The sequence below is a fragment of the Thunnus maccoyii genome, chromosome 20 (genome assembly GCF_910596095.1).
Source record: "Thunnus maccoyii chromosome 20, fThuMac1.1, whole genome shotgun sequence".
In the NCBI taxonomy this organism is placed as follows: Eukaryota; Metazoa; Chordata; class Actinopteri; order Scombriformes; family Scombridae; genus Thunnus; species Thunnus maccoyii.
In genome coordinates, this window is record NC_056552.1 from 12,678,027 (window position 1) to 12,695,749 (window position 17,723).

Here is a 17,723-nt window from a genome sequence, read left to right on the forward strand (position 1 = left end):
TGAAGCAGGGAGGACGGGGGGGTTGATGTATATTTTGAAGCAGAGGGGTTGTCTGCTCTCGCTGGCAGCTGATCCCACATGCAGGTGGTCGACTCAGTCGCCAGGCAGATCAAAAAGTCAAGGCCCCGGGTGGACCTCCCTTTGAAATGGGAATGGGGCCTAGATATCAGACAGAAAACATAAGCAAGCTCCCAGCCACAGAACAGCTCCATATTCATGGCTGGGACTGGCAGTAGCGACGGGCAGGCAAGATGGACAGAGCCTCAGCCTTCAGAAGAGGACTCATGCACACTCTGGACACTGATTAAGAGATTAGCCCATGAGCCGGGGTGAGGATGATGCAGTAGCTCACAAACTGATGCAGACGTACTGTTAGCAAGACACCAACTTCCTTTTTTCAGACATGTCTTGACAAACTGTGTTAATGTGTGGCCAAGTTAATTTCTCTGATTTTACACAATACTTACATGTGGTAGGTTCAGTGCAAATTTATTCCAGATAGCTAAGAACAACCCACTGATTTATTTTATATTACTGAAAATAACATTTAAGCTATTTTTATGACTAGTTGGCAGAACAAGAATATGTACAACTCGTCCTTGCCTATGGGAAAATCCAGTTTGCTGTGTACCTTATTCATAGAAAACTGGGAGTTTTTTTTTTTAACTTTTTTGCTTGGCCCAATAAACCATCATGCAAACAATGTCAAGAGCCAAGAGACCGAAGTGCATGGACCCAGAAAAGCATCTGGAGAAGCGAACTTCTGATTCTCTAAGATCTACAAGTTTTGCCTCTCTCCTGTATTATTGGAGAATATATACTCACTCTCTCTATCCGTATGTCTGGAATATTAACTACTGGGATATGTAGGTCACATAATTAATGGAATTCAACTCTACCAGTGAGCCGTGGTGGGATCGGAGTCTCGGGTCCCTCTTGAAGTCTTGTTATGAAGTTGAACAAAAAGATTTGATTTTTTTTAATTGAAGCTGAAAGATGGGACAGATAACAGTTCAGATGTTTTTCTTTCCCCCTCCCTTTCTTTCAATGTTTTTTTTTTTCACTTATTTATTTGTGTTGCCCTATTTTTAGGGTGAGAAGAGCAGAGGAGAAAATTCATTACAGTGTGGGGGATGGGGGGTAGAGGGGTCAGGAGTGTCAGCCTGCTGGAACAGAAGCACAGTGGCAGGCTCTCTGGCACTATGTTCTACCTATATACACTATCGCATGCAACATACATTCACAATCCTACATATATTTCCTCGTTTTCTGTATTCTACCAGACTGTGAGAGTATACTATGACATTGTGTAAGACATGTTTGCCCTATTTTATATTCTATTTTACTTTGTATTACAGCTGAACTCATCACAGTAGCCATAGCTGAGCTTTGTGTTTTCTGTCCCGAGAGTGGCAGATCACTCCCAGTGGATCCCACTCTCTCTGATCTCCTCTCCATGTTGCTGCCACGATAATTCCATGTACTACATTTAACACATTCCCTTTGCTTTGCAATTTGTTCAGCCTGGCATCATTACCACCCCACTCCCCGCCCCCATATTGCTGCATCCCTTTGGGTCAGTCGTATCCCTGGCCTTTTCTGCCCCCTCCAGGGAAGCATTCTGTGCTTTTTATGTCCAGTCTGTTTTTATTCTGGCAAAGGAGCAAAGTGCCAAAGCATGAATCGTATCTTCCCCCCACCGCCACCCCTAGCTAAACTTTGTACATATCAAGATGAGCGCAGCTGTTGTGTGCATGCATGCACACTTTATTTGTATTTTCAGTGGATTACGGATAGCATGTCAGCCTACTGTGGGAAGGTATTTGGTGTTAATGGTGGTAGTTCTTACTGTTGGCTGACAGGCAAGTAGTACTGGAAGATCTTGCTGGCCTTTGTGGCTCATTTACTTTAGTAAGGAAAGCAAACAGGTTTCTGGAGGCAGATTTATACTCTCTGCATCCATATAGCTCCAAGGGTCCATGTGATGTAAATTTCATGCCCACGTGGACATCTGTGCAGACAACCGCTCAAATTCCTGACCATGCAAACTATATGCCTCAACAAGTGTACTGACCGCATAGGCAGACACCCAGTGGTGTACTGCATGTACAGCATGCACATCTGCTGTATGTGCTGTTGTCTTCATCTGTGGATATGGACATGATGGCGTATTTCAGGGCTCTTACTATCTATCTATCTCACTATCTTACAACTCATGCTCTACAGAAATTATATCACATCTTCATCATTCGGAATCATCCAGAGATAGACAGATCTTACACCAGAGATTTTACACCATGTTGAGTATTGGAGTTTGAAGATGCATCTCCTATGAATGTATCTAACAATGAGTTGTCTTATGTTAATGGGGCCGTTTTATAAGAGAAGATAATGATATATTACTTTTGGCATTAATCTACTAATTTATTTTTATCAAGCTATTTTTCTTTTCGGGTTTTGAATGTCAGATAAGTGTCTTGAAAATCTGCACTTTTTTCCCATGTTTGGAGATAGTAGATACTTTAATGTTCTTGTGTGTCTGTGCGTGTGTGCGTGTGTCTGTGGCTACAGGCTGCTGCTGGGAGAATGACAGGGTGCGCCTCAGCCTCATTACTCACTGCTCCTGAGCCAAACAAGCACCACTGCCATCTCTCTCTCTCTCTCCCTCCCTCTCTCTCTCTCTCTCTCTCTCTCTCTCTCTCTCTCTCTCTGTCTGTCTCTTTCTTTTTCTCTCTCTCTCTCTCTTGCTCTCCCTCCTGCTTTATCTCTGTCTTTTTCTCTCTTCCTCCACCTCGCCCATTAGAGAGTGCTGATGGGACGTTTTTTGCAGAAAGGAAAAGATACACACACACACAAGCCTGGGCTGTAGAGGAAGGGGTTGTTGACAAGGGCAAAGACGTGTTGTTGTTTTATATAAGGGATGCATTTGTCTGTTGAGGATTGACTCGCTTAACTGGCTGCCAAAGCCCCCTTTTTCTTCCTACATATCTCCCTCTCTCTATTATCCAGACCATAGCAGGCTTCTGATTTTTATAGGTCAGGACATATAGTGGTGAAGAAATTCTTAAGATTTTCTAAAAACAAAATCATGTAAAAGAATGTCAGTGTTCAAGACAGACAGCTAGATTTATAGATGGTAAATAGTAAATGCTTTCTAATTCATTTAAAGATGATAAAGCAATCAAAGCACAACACGCAATAACTATCTCACTCATATTTGGAGTAAAACTGCCATACCAGCACTATTAGCTATCATTTAGTCTTTCCTTGAACTGAACATCAATGCTGATCTTGGAGCATTCCAACAAAAAGCAGTCTTAACACCATCACTTCTCCAAATGCTCAAGGGTCAGCCAACCACAACATTGAGGTGATACTTCGTTCGACCTCACTCATACCATCCTAGTTGATAGAACTCTTTTTTTCCCCCTCCTTTAACCCTGACAGACTGTCGTTCTGACGAGATGACTGGAGATCAGTGGCGCTCTCATCCCTTGAAGTGGCTCCAGGTGTCACTCCAAGGGTACCCGCCCTGTTTGATCTGCCGTCGAGCGCCTGTCGGGCCACGGCACCCTCTGATTTCCCCGTCAGAGGGGAAAGAGGCTCTCCTGTCCAAAAGTTCTACCGCTACTTTTGAGTGACAGTAAGGGAGAGGTGTTGGCGGCCATAGAGCTAACAGTAGCTATGACAGTTTGGGAATGGACGATTTCCTGTTGCCATTATTCCCTAGCTGCTGTTTAGCAGCCATAGGGAACCCTTACACACCCCCTCATGGGAGCATTGTATAGAGGTGATCTTGATTTGATATGCCATGCCCCAGCAGTCCAAACAACAGTAAAGTAAACAAAATAAACATCAGATGAAACCAAACCATTTTCACTGATCATGCTGTGGGCCTTGTCTTAAGAAGAACAAAAAAACATCCACTCTTCATCTTCACATCAACATCTTCAGATGCTGTCCAAAGGAGGTCCCTGTCTTCACTGAGGAACTGCACAAATAAAAAGGACAGATGAAACAAAATGGAGGAATGGAAGTATATATCTTTTCAGCAAACATAGATGCCTGTATCCTCCCTCCCTTTAATTTTATTATATCTGTTACATTTTTCCCCCACCTACTGTGAGCTTCTGTAGAAATTACAGGTGAGATCTCAGTCTGTGGCAGGGCCTGCCTTTCGTCTACAGGGAGCAGGGGGAAGGGTGGGTGGTGGGGTGGGTTGGGGATGGGAGAAAAGACTGAGAGGGAGAGGAAAAGGAGATTCATGCTTTGCAGTACTGCTGTGTTGTTTGTGTAGCGCACTCTTCCCTTTGTGTGTCTGGCGATAACTTATTCAGCACAGGGCCATTCATCCAGGGGTTGAGCGCGGGCGTCCGTCAAGACGGAAAATAATGAGGCGACAGCAGCGCAGAGGATAGCTTTCTCTCTCTGCCTAGGTCGCCCCCCCTCTCTTCCTCCTCCACCTCCTAGTCCTCCTCCTCCTAGCCTCCCATTATTAGCCGATTTAAATAGATAATAGGGGGCCTTCTTCAGGACATTTTGAAGCAATTAGAACCTATCACATTGTCTCTTCCCTGACTGTTGTTCCCTCCCAGCAAGCCATTGTGCAGACTTCTGGGCATACTATGCAACAGCTGCCTGCAAGAATGTAGAATGCCACTGCATTGCTGGATGCCAGTATTTGTGTCAAGTAGAAAAAAGGCTATTTTGTTTCCTATATATCTGCAATAGACTCTACACCTACATGAGCATGTCAGGCAGTATTCCATCTTGCGCCCATGTCTGGGCATGAATCCCATGTCCATGCCCAGACATGGGATCCCTTTGCCGTGATAAGTTGCTCCATTGTTTGTTAGGGTAAAGTGGCTTCTGCCAAAACACTTGCACTGTATATTCCTTCCCCACACTTTAAGTTCTCTGTCATTTAGTTCCTCCTCTCACCATCTTTATACAGTCCATTTTGTTGTTTCAAAACATGCGGTGGTATACAACAGTGGAAAGGGATGACCTTAGCCCCATGTGATGTTGAATTACATTAATCAAAATTGTTTGATAACCCAACAGAAAAGCATGTCCAATTGGGCTTAAGATTCAAAATCACTACTGTGTATAGTTTCACTCCCAACAAAGATATCTAAGCAGTTTTTGCAAACATTGATAGTCTCAACAAAGTAAGTCAGTTGTCTAGGTTGTGTTTGCATCAGGATAGATGGTTAAGTATAGTTTTTGCTGTTATTGCTGTTGCCCCTCAGATCTCTCTTTGGCAGGGTGCAACAGCTTGAAATATTTACAAATGCTGAATTTTGACTTGTTTTTTTTTTTCCCTTTTTAATATTTTCTTCTAACCCATCAATCATTTACTGCGCCTCTGTATGTCTGTATCTCATCCTAACAGACCCCCAGGATGGTGCAATGAAACAAAGGCAGTACATTGTTGCCATGTTGTTGATGGCATAAAAGATTCCCTTCATCACAATGGGCAAAACAATAAAAAGAGGACCACTTTTTTTCAAGGAAATGGAAAGGTTGTAAGGCAAGGCATTTGTAGGCATCGGGATTCAAGAGGGGCTCCCGTCAAAATACTTCAACAGTAGATTGGTCCCTTTTCTAAGCAAAAAGCTTCTAACCTTGAGTGCTTTTATACTAAACACAAAAATGTTTTTTCGTGGTATTTTATTTTTTCTATTTTAGAGGCTGGAAGGCAAAAGGACAGGCCCCATCACCCCACCCATCCCTTACTTTAGTTTGGTGTTGCGTGCTGTGAAGGGCATTCCATCATGTATAGAACTCAACCGTTTTGACAAGTACTGTAGAAAACAGATCTTTGAAAATATCTTATTTGCAGAGTACAGTGTCACAATGGGGTCTGCTATTAGACAAAAATTCAATCTCAATCTTTTTTGAATTCCCTCTGTTGTCTTTCTTGTGTGTGATTCTCTGCTGACAGAATACAAGCATCTCAGATAAAATAAATAGAAAAGAAGAGATGACAAAGTGCGAAGTAAAATGTCATTGTTCTTGTGTAATATCCATCTAAATGAGTAAAGTCTCATATAACCCTGTGTAATTCTGCAGTGTTTTGTAAAAAGTCAATGGATAACAACATAACTTTGTCTGTAAAAATGCTTAGGTCCTAGAAAGATCTGCATTGAGAATGTGTACTTTTATGTGTGTGCGTTTGTGTCTCTATATCAATTTATTCTTTCTTTCTCTTTGTCTCTGCTGTTTTCTCTTGGTTATTTCTATCCCTGCTAATAATTGTTATACTTCTATTTAATGGCCATAGAGAACACAAAGTGTCACTGTAAATATCTGGGTGCATAGGTGTCTTTTTTAATTGTATTTTCTCATAAACTCATCCACAATCTGTTTTTATTGTCTTTTATGGAGAGTGTGGACCAAGGCCTTAGTTTTAAATTGTAGTAAAAGTGCTGCTAAAAGTAAAAGCAGCTATAAAGTTATCTATAGCCTCACATAGGCACATCCTCTCACTAGATTCAGTAGAACTGATTAGTGCTGAGTGATACGCTTCTTGCAGTTTCTTGCATACTCATCAAGATATATACCATTTCTGCTTAAGGTCATATGTCATTTTATCAAACCTTTAAAAAGCTTGAAACTGATTATTAGAACAATTTGTCAGCCAGCCATGACAACTGAACTTAAGACCAAAAACAACAAGAATTCTTGGTTTTCTAAGACCTAGGTTATTGGCCAAATGTAATGTTTTCTCTCTCCCCTGAAAAAGTTTGAGTGCCCATTATTTCTCAGTGTTTCACACGTTATTTGTGGTAGGTCTGCTAGACTGTTACAAATACTTGGTCATTACATTTGAATGAGTGTTTCAATGGCAGAGCACTGTTTTGGAGTAGTATATATTCCTTGGTTTCACAGAAAGACATTTGTGAGACTCATCAGTGGGATCTTCTGGTTCAGCCCATTTATGCAATGCTAAAATTTAGCTAATCTAAGCCACTACCTGCCTGGGATGTGTGTTATTTGTCAAGGATGTCTGACATACAGCATGTGACAAAAGAATAAGAGACAGATCCATAGTTATTTGAATTAGCTGGCTCTGACAATGACTTGGGCATGACCACTGAGATGTGTTGTATCCTTTTGTGTGGAGTTAGATGATTGAATTATGGTACTCAACCCACTGAAACACTATTTCTATTTGTGTAGAGTATTGATAGAGTAAATCTGTGACACAGGTTGTTTTGTTTGTTACTCCGAGTCTCTCCCTAGATGCCTTTGTCCCAGTGGTGCATTCCAGTGAAATGGTTGGGCATTGAATTGTAATGGTCATCCCTCTGACTGGTTAGTATTTAGTGATGTTGAAAAGGCCTTTTTCTTGATGGATGCTTAAAACCATCATCTGTTGTAGCCAACATCGTAAGGACAAAGCAGAGTTATGCCACAAAAGCCTGTAGAACCTTGATCAGTGGAGAAAATCCCAGTGAGGTCCAATGCCCATAGCGTCCATTTTTAGCCTGTGGACCATAGGAAGTTTTCTAGATGTTGTATAATTAGATGGTATGCAGTTAATCCTAAGAGACTGTTTGGCAGTCGCTGTCTTTCCACTTTTTTCACTCATATGTAATTGTCTTGATCTCGTCATTTATGGCTTTAAAAGGGTTGTTCTCATTGTTTTAAGAAGGGCTGACAATTGCAGTCAGCATTTTTTTTGCCTAAGTGTAAAATAGTTACATATACCTTGATATGCTAATGATCTAGAATAATTCTGAAAATGGATCTCCAATGACATACTCTGGCTGAGACATTTGCTAGAGTCAAGTGCAGTACACGTTCAAGCCCTTGGCCTGGCTTGGGTTTTGGGGAGTGAACCAGCCATGCACGGCTGGTAATGACAGGTTCCATGTTGCCCGTGGCTTGTGGCCCACTGCACTGTTTGTTTGGAGAGTGGTGCTCGGCCGTGAAGTGCTGGCCCAGCTGGCAGCAGTTCCGTTGCCCCTTTGGCCCGATGGTTGGGGCTTGTTTGGCCCACACCAGCCATGCAGACTGGCATCCAGGAGGCTGTGGAGGAGGGGGGGGTCTGACAGAGGAGAGGAGCTGTTGGCTGAGCACCCTGGTGCTAGGCCAGGCCTGCTGCCAGCTGGAGAGAAGACTTCCCCGCTCACACCACGATCTTCACGTCTCTGTGGCGACAGGAATCTTAGTTTGCACCTCAAGGGTCAACATCATCCCATCGTGATCTGTCTCAGCATGAACAACCTTACTCACTGAAAAGCACTGAAAACTTTGCAAATATATATTTTTTAATTTTTTCATCCCTAGATTTGACAGCCAACACCTTTTTGTGGACAGTATAAAATCCTGGGTTTAAGACAACTTAGCACTTTTTAAATTTTGTTGTTTTTTTATTGCATTTCTGAGTATACCTGTAGTACAATATAACACAAGTAGTGTTATTTACACACACATACATACACACACTTTCCCTCCACAGTCCAAAAGTTCAGTTGCTCATCTTGCATCTGCCAAAGTTGTAACAGGGCTGTGAAAATGAAAAATGCTGACCTATCAAGTAATTCCCTTCACTCACTTGAGTGTTGTTTTCAGGATTGTTTCCTATGCCACTGGCAAAAGCAAAAAATAAAAGCTAATCAGAATTTACAAAATTTATATACACTAACCAAGTTGATCTAAATAATATTAGCAGAAAGTCATGGAAATGCCTTGTATTTTCTTTGATTATATAAGCAGATGGAGTCAACAAGAGGCCATGACCTCTCACCCCTGACCTTTGTGTAACTATATAGCCAGAGTAACTCTTTTTACATGCTTTGGACACTTAAGTTACTAGATATTAAGTTACTAGTGCTAGATATTAGGAAGAGAAAGATGTACAAATTAGAGTAGGTCTTTAAGCTCATTTGAATAACTAACATCTCAATTGCTGTACTTGGCATGAATTCTAGCTTGCTAGCAACAAAGTTGATTCCTACAAAGATATCCAGTTCTTCCTAAAGGATTACTTAAAGTCCTGAAAACCATTGCCTCTCAAAATGTAGAACTGCATTGTTTATTTTCTGAGTGTTTGCTGGGTCACATGGGTACATCCTGTCAGCCATCGTGTAAACTTTAACCCCCACCTCGTATTCTGATGGCGCCAGGGCTAACATTGCTTCAGTGTTAAAGGGAAGTTGTGAGGACATTGATGTGTTGGCCTAGCATCCTGGTGTCACTTTCCCAGCCTGTTTGTGGAGCCCGCCAATCCCCTCATTCTCCTCAGCTGACCTGAATGCATCACTGAGTATCACACACATGCGAGGAGCCTGACATCCCAGCCAGCAACAAATGTTTTCCTACCGTTACTTTTGCATTACCATTAAACAGATCCTTCCTCCTTTGACCTGGCTGAAACTGAGGCTCTGACTGCTAGCTGTTTTCCTGACTCTTCAGGCCAAGACTCTATTTTATTTAACAAGATGTAGACGCACACCCATCCCATCTAAAAGTTCCCCTGTGGTATAGCATTTCAGGACAGACTTGACATAAACCATTTCTAAACACTGGTTTCATTTCACCAATCTTTAATTACATCGTTTGGTCGAGGCCGAGGTACAGAGTTGAAGCGAAGCACCATGTTAGCAAAGCATATAATAGTGAGGGATACCACAGCCAGAGGACAAGAGGGTTGAGAAGAGGGAAAGATATGATGCACAAACAAATACTGAAAAAAAGATTAAGGTGCTAAGGATTTACAGACTTAATGATTTTGATAAAGTACTTATGGCCTCAAAGATGGGGTGAATTTCAGCACTTAAAATCTATTTGATTTATGATGGAATGTCCGGTTTGCGATGATCATGGTGAGAACTTTGTTGGCATTTTCAAAGTTCATCACTTAACTGTGCATAAGATACATTAATATAAACATGAAATAGTTAACAGTCACTCTCCCTTTGTTCGACCTTCCAATGAACCTCAACACGTCAAAAGACACTTGCCAGCTGTTAAAGAATTGTTACTAATTAAATTTATGCAGTTGTTCCGTGCCCATCTTTCATTTATATTTCCCTGTTACCATATTTCTAAACATATTTCAACTAAGCCTTAAGAAGCCAGTCACAGTCAGTCAATTAATTGAAGGTATACAAACCACTGGGTTGCATTCCAGTTGCAAACAGTTTCAGTCTATTATAGTGCCATGAAGAGTAGCATTGTATCTCAGAGCAATGGACAAACCTTCCACCAGCTCTGTGACAAAGGCGACTGTGAGGTCGTGGCCGAGGCCAGGACTATCAGAGCTATCAGTCCAGCAGAGAAACAAGCCCTGTCGAATAATGGTGTCAACAGTGGAATTGTTTAGCCTCATTTGTGCAAGGAATGTCCCTGGTTTAATGGTGACGTGTCGCTCTCTATTGACTCAGTCGGTTGGATTTTACCCTGTTGTTGTTTCTTCTTCTTCTTCTAAGCATATAATAGTGTGTTTTGGTGTATACTGTACATTGCTGTTGCAAAATGTTTCTCTATCCTCAAACTTTAAGATGTCATAAAGGTCAGTTGTTAAGGATAGTTGGCCCATAGACATTAATGTGGGAGATGATATGCTAACTCATGTTTCACTTCTTCATCTTCTTCGTCTTCTTCTTCTTCTTCTGCTGCGGCTGCGTTGCCAACTATTTTCAGTGGAAAGTAGGTAAAGCCTGCTGGAATAATCGCTAGATGATGTCATGTGCTAATTTGCATATCTCTAACATCATGAAATAATTACATACATATAAGATTTTTATAAATCTAAAGAAAATTAAGTTAAATTAAACTAAACTGACTGTAACTAGCTATTTCATTTGCTATTTTTTCAAGCAGCTCCTCTATGTGCATCTAAATCTACCTCTAATATTAAAAAACTGTTTTATGCAGGCTGGTGTATTGACATCTGTAACTGAAGTATCATGAATAGAGAGATGATCATGCACTGCAAAATTCACTATTGTTTAACTTAAAAAGTAAAGAAATCCAAATGCTCACAGTCTGCTTGGACCCCCAATCATTGCCACTTGCGACTATATTTAAATGTGGGTTTTTTCACATGCGCTTCATGGTTATGAGCTATTAGATCTCTGTTGAAATATGAAAAGAAAAACAAAGATCTTATCTTTTATTTCGAAGATCGAGATCTTTATTTTTCTACACTAAACACTGAAGAGTTTTCTGTGTTTAGTGTAGTCATGCTGTTGTGAAGAAGTCTTTCCAGGGTTCTTGATGTTAGTTGCTTTCTAAACTGTCAGAATGTCCATTATTATTGAGCCCCCTCTGCCATGCCATACCCTCTGAGTCTCAGCACTTCCTTTACCTGACTGGCTGGATAAAATGATTTCTTTTCTCCCCTCTTCTTCTCTAGTCAGAATATTGCTTCCCCCCATCACCACACCACATCCCCCTCCCCTCTCTCCTAACGGTAAACGTTAAGATCCAGGAGTGGATCAATGGCTGTTATCCTTTGATGTGCCAGGACGCATTACCAGCGGTGAGTTCTAATTGGAGCAGAGAGCTGAGGATCAATGTTGGCTGTAATTGCCTGACACAGGGATGGGTGTGAGACTTTATTATCATTAATATTTAGACATGATGTGGGAGGACCCAGCCGAGGCTAAATGTACAACGGCGGTGCGAGCCTTTGATCTCAGGAGATAAGTAGATCGATTGGGGGTTGGTGGGGGGTGGCTGAAGGAAAAGAGGTCGCAGAAGTGTGGCGAGCTGGACGAACGAATTAGCGAGGCCCGCACCATGGATTTTATCGGATTTCTCTGGGAAGTTTCCCTTCGGCTCGGGAAAGGTCACGCAAGGCCCCGGTCCTCCCTATAGCTAAAATAACAGCCTGGCATCTGGTCAGTGTCAAGGGAGAAAAGAGCGCAACTTTTAAGGCAAAGGCTTATATTTAAGTTTGGACTCAAATAGGAGGCAACCATCACATTTACAGAATGGACACCATTATGCAATCATTAAATTAGTAGTTATTGAAAGAGCAAAAAAGTTACAGAATAACTGCCCAATGCCCTTGTTTTGGCATTTTTTCTAACTACACATGGTCTAGCTTTCTCCATGAATCAAACTAGTTTAGGGATAGTTTCAGAATTAGAAGGATGAGGGATAAAGAGATATTTAGTGTTTGTCTTTTTGACAGGCTCCATTGTTTGGAAGATGTAACAGAATACGTCGTAGGAGGAGGAGGCCCTGTGGGGCTCAGGGATGCTTCCTCGGTGTCAGCAAACACAAGATGCTGTTACCTAATCTTATGCGTAAAGGAGGAAGTTAGACTGTCTGGTAGAATACTCCTTGTCTAGCAGCATGGCCAGAGGGGTCAGGGACTAACCCCTGTGTCCATGCTGAAACTGTGAGACTGTGATGTATATGCTCAATTCTGTTTCTCTGTTTTTGTCACTTGGTTCCCCAAGGACTGATACCTTAATCATTGTACTTAGTGAGACAAAGATGGGTAACAGGTCAGACAATAACAGGTGTGTTAGTTTTCATGGCTGTGACCTGCTGCCTTATATTGGACAAAGTGAGAAACCCTGCAGGATCCAGGTCAACAGGGATGATGATCCTGAAAAGAGATTAAGTGAGGGGTGATGGGATGTAATATGACAGACTTGACTTTGACTTACAAATTTCCCACAAAATTCCTCCTTTTTCCTACCTTTTGCCGTTGTCAGTCAACTATTCACATAAACCTTGCTTTATAAGGTACATTTCATATAAAAAAGCAACTCAAAGTGCTTTACAGTTGCAAAGACAGGTGAAGACATAAAATATGTTTTAATCACACTGTGTGATTAAACTGTTTAGTTTATTTGTATCCCCATTAGTAGATGCCTTGTCAACAGCTACTCTTGACTACATTGAAAATATACTGTATAATTATACTACATGCAGTAAATAACAGTGTATTTGTGTTGTCGAGAGCAGCATTATTGATGAAAAACCAGGAAAAACTAAGAATATTAGGCCAGCCAACGATCACCTGTAGTAAATTATTAGACTTTGAGTCACAAAAGCAAAATCAAACTATCCAAAAAATGATATAGTATACAGTGTAAAGTCACTGGCTTCCTCTTTTAGTTTCCCTACTATGTAAGCCAACAGTTGTTGAAGTTTTGAAATCTCTATTGGTCAGCTCGGTCTCTTCATTTATTGCTTTCCATCCATCCTAACAGTACATTGTGTAGAGACTATATGGAAAACCTCAGGGTTGTGCAACAAATGGACCATTATGTAACATTTTGATCATTATGCCAGCTTCAGCACTGTTAACACACACACACGCACTACACACACACACACACACACACACACACACACACACACACACACACATATATATATATATATATACATATATATATATATATATATATATATATATAGTGAGTGTTTTTGTTCAGCAAATGTGAACAAAGCATGCACTGTCTATAAACTTTATAACCAAAGAAAAGGACATTTTCTCAATTATATACGCTTCACTCATAAATAATAAACATGTGGTAAAAAAAACAGAGATATCTTGGCGGAAAAGAGCGACTCTTACCATGTGGAACCTTGCTTTTCATCAATATTGAAAGGCAGTGTCCTTTCCTCTATGAATATCTGCAATAAAGCTTTCTTTTGTGTGTTTACCATCTCAGGTCAGTGTTGCCCACATTTTCAAAGTTATTTATTTATTATTTAGTCTCTTGTAAGAGGCTCGTCTTTCCACAGTTAATGTTAAAAGTTAGCTCAGTATGCTCAGTACTCAGTATGCTCTTGTGTGCCCGACTGTGTGTGTGCGTGTACATTTATGAAATGTATTTGTGCATGCATGCTCAAATTTGTGTATTCTTTATTTCTATGTGTATGTGTGTGTGTGTATGTGTGCGTGTTAGTGTGTGTGTGTGTGTGTGCGCGCGCATGCCTGAGTGCATGTCGATGAGGGAGTGAGATGAGAAGGAGATGAAGAGTCGTTCAGAGGAGCTTTCTCACTCAGAGGCGTCCCCATCTGTTCGCCTGGGCCTAATTGTTCCTGGGTGCGAAGACACAGAAAAAAGGGAGGAAAGCAACTGTACTCGTCCCATGTCCCAGAGTTATTTCTGTAACATTAAAAGAGCGCCACCAGCATGCTCCAGATTATTGCCATGTAAATAATGGCACTTGGCTCGATTCCCTGCTAATGAATGTCATTTACTTTTCCAAACGAGGATTAATTATCGACCGAGGACCCCTCTCTCCTCCCACAGGGAGCACGTCGCAATTAGCTGCCAAGAGATGGCTGTTAATATTTGTGTTTTTTAAATACATCTATATGTATATGTGTGCGCATATGTTCCTGTGACATAGTGAATAACCTCCCAATTAACTGTCTGCTTAATTCTGTGGTGAAACTGAGAGACCAGTGAGAAGAAGAGCAAAAGAAACCCATGTCAGCTTAATGTCTTTTGCCTCATTTGACTATAAGGGTTTTTGTTGGACGTTGGTGTAGGACATGGTTGTTGTGAAACTAGGGGAAAAGAGAGAGTTGTGCTGCTTTGGAGCCAGCCTCCTGGTTGCAAAATAAGGCCAGGAAAACAAACAAGGGCTTCAAATTAGATTTCCCAAAACATAGCATTCCCTCTCATTTTACACACCACTGTGGCCTGGAGACAAGAATAGAATAACCCGTGAAATCCACTTCAGATTCAGAATGGCACAGTCACTGGAACACTTGACATACCAATGCCCTCTGGATCTATCTGATGACCCCATTTTCTTCAGAAAAGTTACAGTTTTACTGTATTTACCTACCGCAGGAGGCAGGTTGTGTAACTGCCCTGCTAATTTTTAACTGAAATTAACTTTATTATCATCGATAGGATAGTCCAGCTATAAAAAAAAAAACTTTTTCTCTCATTCTCTCACTTTGACACTCATGTCAAATGTACATCTCTTTCCTCACTCCTTCCCTCCCATGAGCTCCCACTCTCCTCCTTTTTTCCCCGCTGTTGAACTGCCTCTCCTTGCGTGGGCTGCTTGAGCTGATGCACTTAACCCAAATGAAAGAGAAGATTGGGATAAGGGTTATTTCTGTCGACAGTGGCACCGTTTGAGGTGTGGACCCCCTCCTGAGAATCCGAGACTTTGATAATGCTGCAGAGCTGAAAGGGTTAAATTCAAAAAGGCCCTGACTTCTGACGGAGAAATATGAAGAAATCCACGGTGGGTTTAAACCAACATTTTTTTCAGTTCAGCATTTTTAATTTTGGTTTCAGTTTTTGGTCTTACACACCCAAGTTTGTCAAGTGGCATTTGACCAGCTTGCCGAGGATGTTTGACTATAAATTTAAAGTGACTATAATGATTTTCATTAAATATCAATATCTTTATTTTACAATTCAAAGAAATTGCTGTTTAGAAAAAAGCAATATTTTTAAATAGAACAATAATCACTGAATGGAGCACAAGAGGCAAAGAAGTGTGTATTAGATTTTTTTTTTAGCTTTTCTTAATCAAACCACATTCCCATCTACTTTTCTTACGTCAGCAAGAGACCACTCGAGGTTAGAGCTGCCTCGCAAAAAGGGGGCTTGTGAGTCAGACATGCCCACAGAGACAGGGGTTATGATAATGGATAACTGTGAGAAAAGCTAGGAGGGAGGGAGTCTAGTTTAGGTGGCAGTTGGACACATACTATACCATGCGCCCCCCCCTCCCTTCTTTTCCACTAGCTACATGTTTTATGGCTAGATTCTGTTACTGCTCCCTGGCTCACCTCGCAGTGTGAAATGAGCAAGTCGCGACTATCCGCCTCACCCCACCCCGGACACACGTGAGCACGAATGCCAAGAATGGTGTTTCTGTTTGGGTCTAAACATGTCGAGGGTTATGATCTGCCGAGCGTGTGTCATGAATGCAGTTGTACAGTATGTCAAGTGCTTGAGGAAATGTTTGCATGTGTGCATTTAAGTGTGTGTTTATGAATTTTTAAAGAGAGATGGACTACTCGTTTATGCTTATGTACTGTACTGCTGACATTACACTTAAAGTAGCAGGTAAACTATAGAAAAGCCTCATAACATTAAATGATATTCCTACATCACCCTCCAGTGCTTCCAATCCTGGCCTTTTCCTTTCTTTTTTTTTTTTCTCTCTTTCTCTCAGGGAGAGGGTGAGGGGCACGCTCCAGGCTGCAGCAGGTTTAGCAGTTTCTGAGGAGTGCGAGAATAATTTTGGATCTGCTCTGTTTCATCATCTCCCGCTGTCAGAAGTTTGTTTCTGAAGCAGGAGCCTAAACACTTGCTTCCTCGGATGATGTGTCACAAGTGGCACTTTGTTGCGCAGTTGTATTTGTCTCTGGCAGGTTTTACATAGTGAGAATGAACAGGGATTGTACAGTGAGCAAGATGTGATCTCTGTTTAGTGTAAACCAGGGCTTTGTCAGTACTTGTATTCTTGTTGTGTAGTCTTTGTGTTCGTTTCAGTGTTTGATTTGTATTTGAGTTTGGGAGACACTTCCCACAGTCTCATCCAGATATAGCCCTGACATATGACTCACAATTACTTTACTTACTACAACCATGAACTTTATACATACTTGTAATTTGGATGAATATTGATTCAAAAATACCTTAAAGAATGAACAGCAATTTTAGTCAAAGGTACAAAAAATATAGAATTTGCTTTTACAATAATCAATTTACAGTGTCATTCAACTTTTTGCTGAAATAAAAGCATACAGGTGAGGTTTTCATGTGAGGCAGGCATTGGAAGATGGAGCTTGGCGTGCATGCAGTAAATGTAAATAGATAAGTGATTTGATTATTTAAATTAAAAATTAAACCTTGTTTCCACGCTAGTTTTGTTTGGTGTTGTCATAGAAGAGATCCTCGCTCATTCAAAACCCATGAATGGGCTCTCATCCCATGCACCTTGCTGGTTCAAAGGAGAATGTTGTCAGAACCTGTGGAAGTGGATTTTAAGAAGTTGAAATGTTTCTGAAAGCGCCCGTGAGCATGAGGTGTAAGTGAATAAATAGATAAATAACCACCGGCCCGTGTAGAACGAGTCCCTCTGGCCACGGGCCAAACAGGTAATTCCTCCGGCATAGTTTTGGAAGGGCCACAGCAAGCCAAGCCGGCCTCAGCAGTCAGACTGTCTGCACATTTCTGCCGCTGATGGCATGCCAGGGGCGCCATTTTCCTCTCTGAGACAGACAAGCCGGAGGATCTGATTGGCCTTCCGCCAAAGCGCACTCACAAAGGCTCCTTTGACAGCAGGTCAGTCGGTTAACCAAGCAGTAGGCAGAGGGAGAGAGGGATAAGCCAGAAAAAAAACTCTTTTTCACCTCTTCACCCCTAAGCTTCATTATTAAAGGGTTCCTCACACAAAAAAAGAAGCTTCCTCTTGTTTCTCAAAAATGTAGAAACATGCATTTTCAGTTATTTTGTTTTTTTAGGGAGTAGTGTTCTCTGTAGACGTTCAGCTCTCATTTGGAAGACTGCATGCTGGTCGTAATTCAGCAGACATGGGTGTGAGAGTGTGCACAGAATTCATCGGTACATCTGACCGACACTTGTATGTTTTGTTTGTGGGTCCACATCCTCTGGGCCTTGTGTAGACATCCAGTGCTGGCAAAAGGCATGCCTTAAATCTGTAAAATAAGAATCTGCTGGAGCTGACACTCATCTGTCCATTATTATTAACCTGCCTGCAGTAATCAGCTTGAAGAGGCTGTTCTATCACAT

The 17,723-nt window shown here is 41.4% G+C and overlaps 1 protein-coding gene across 3 annotated transcripts in view; it reads left to right on the forward strand.

Moving 5' to 3' along the window:
- vti1a (vesicle transport through interaction with t-SNAREs 1A) overlaps window positions 1–17,723 on the forward strand; it is a 118,969-nt gene that overhangs the window by 86,779 nt on the left and 14,467 nt on the right. Inside the window, exon 8 of one of the 3 annotated variants that reach the window (XR_006092880.1) lies at window positions 11,372–11,497. The exons of the other annotated variants lie outside the window; for them this stretch is intronic. The gene's annotated coding sequence lies outside the window, so the exon portion shown is untranslated. The remainder of the gene's footprint in view (window positions 1–11,371; window positions 11,498–17,723) is intronic. 3 annotated transcript variants of the gene reach the window in all.